This window comes from Elephantulus edwardii, unplaced genomic scaffold, assembly GCF_000299155.1.
Source record: "Elephantulus edwardii isolate Elephantulus edwardi_28Jun2011 unplaced genomic scaffold, EleEdw1.0 scaffold00038, whole genome shotgun sequence".
In the NCBI taxonomy this organism is placed as follows: domain Eukaryota; kingdom Metazoa; phylum Chordata; class Mammalia; order Macroscelidea; family Macroscelididae; genus Elephantulus; species Elephantulus edwardii.
In genome coordinates this window covers 5,285,741-5,287,849 of record NW_006399788.1, presented here as the reverse complement: position 1 = coordinate 5,287,849, position 2,109 = coordinate 5,285,741, and the positions used below count along the sequence as shown (strand labels likewise).

Sequence of the window (2,109 nt, the reverse complement as noted above, 5' to 3'; positions counted from 1 at the left end):
TTATAGAAATAAAAAGAATATCTTCTCCTACCACTCCTACAGCTCAGGAGGGGAAGACCCTCTTTGAGGTGGATTGATTCAGTGACTGGGGTAATCGGAATGGGTGTGTCAGAGGCAATGAGATTGGCACAGGATAGAGCAGGGTTTAGGGCTGTTGTACATAGGGTTGCTGAGTCGCAAACGACTCGACGGCACATAACAACAACAACCACTCCTATATTTTTTACTTTCATTCATTCTTTGCTCTATATTTTATATTTTTATTGTATTAGTTTATTTACAAAATTTCAATACATTGTTTTTCACACCAGGTTCTAATTTCCCTCTCCTTCCCCCATTTAATTGTACCACCTCATGTTTAAACCTACCACCCGCCCTGTACATCTTCACCCTTCTGCTTCCACCCTCTACCCTTTCCTTTGGATCCTCATTCATTCTACAATAATGGTTTTATACAATATCTGTACTTGTGGGACTGAATTAGGTTTGTTGCAGAAAAGAAGGAAATTAAAGAATTTTTGAAAACAAGACCAAAACGACAAGAAATTTTAAGTGAAGTCCTTCACATGGATATGACAAAGGAAAAGTACACCGCTCTTATTCAACATGCTTAAAGAAGATGCAAGTGAAAGAAAGGAGAGAGGGAGGGATGCAAGGAGGATAGGTAGAGAGGGAGGGAAGGAGGAAGGAAGAAAGGAAGGGGAAATAAATATTACACAAAGGAAAAAACCAAATGATTACAATACTCAATTAACACAACTTACCTATGTAGAAAATCTCAAATGGCCTGCAACAAACTTGAATTAATAACTGAATTCAGGTAGGTCATGTTCCAGAATATAAGATTAAGCATGTAAAAATATTTTTTATTTTTATATGTTAGTGTGCTTCCTGGCCATACTAATAATTAATCTCTGGTGACCTAGTGTTGAGGACTTGTACTGCCAACCCAAAGGCACTTAGTTTGAATTCACCAGTTGCCCTGCAGGAGAATGATGAGCAATCTCCACTCATATGATTTACAACCTCTGAAAACGCACAGGAGGGTCTGTTGTAAGTTGGTTGAAACTAGATAGCACAAAATAACAATAACAACATATACTAACAAAGAAATATAGGGCATTGAAATGAAAAGTACAATAATGTTTGCAATTACTCCAAAAATAGAATACTTAGTTGTAAGTCTAACAAAAACATGTATGATATCTATATGTTAAAATCCATCAATGAAAACACAATGTAAACACAGCCCAGTAAGCTGTGGACCATGTGTGTCCTGGCCTGCAACACTGTTGTTCTGTGATGGGGGTGGAGGGGAAGAATGACAAAGCATATTTTAATATTCAGAAACTAAAAACTTAAAAGTTCTCTTCTTTATTTAGTGCTAGAAATACTGGGCATAAAAGATCTTTATGCAGATCATGCTGCAAGTGATATTGGAAAAGCATAAAACATTGCCACTTGCTTGAGAGCAACTCCCTATCGTGGCAGCAGAAGAAAGGTGTTTCTTCCCATGGATATCACTATACTGCATGGTGTTTCATAAGAGGATTTTCTACGGAAGAAGGAAGATAAAAATATGAGAGATACCATGTATGGCATAGCCAGCCAGACACACTTATATCCAAAGCAAGCTAGGTCCTCCCACAAAAGTGTTCCTGTGAATGTATTTCCTGCTTTTCTTCAGATGGTTGCTCTACAGGATTATTTAAAATAAAATCCATTGAGTGGATTTTTATGCATTCTATCCATTTTTACAGCAAAACAATACATTACCTCCATTGTCTTTGTATATTCAATTGTGGAGAAAAATATATTAAAGTGACTTCTTGGGGAAAAAACCCCACAAAACCAAAACAAACACAAAACAACAAAGTACCAAAGTCTAATTTAAGAAATTTAAAAACTTGATGTAAACAAAGAGACATGCCCTGTTGAAATATTATAAAATCAGCAGAATATAAGTTTAAAATTTGATTTATATTTCAAAGTAATTCCCAATATTCACCACAGTAATGTTTTTGTAGCTTTGTTGTTGTTACTGTTAGGTGCTCACAAGTCAACTAGTACTTATAATGGCCTCAAAAACAACAGGTCTCAACCTTATCC

The 2,109-nt window shown here is 36.0% G+C and overlaps 1 pseudogene; it reads left to right on the top strand.

Moving 5' to 3' along the window:
* Positions 1–1,302: 1,302 nt before the first annotated feature.
* LOC102872523 lies at positions 1,303–1,820 on the top strand (annotated as a pseudogene).
* Positions 1,821–2,109: the final 289 nt, after the last annotated feature.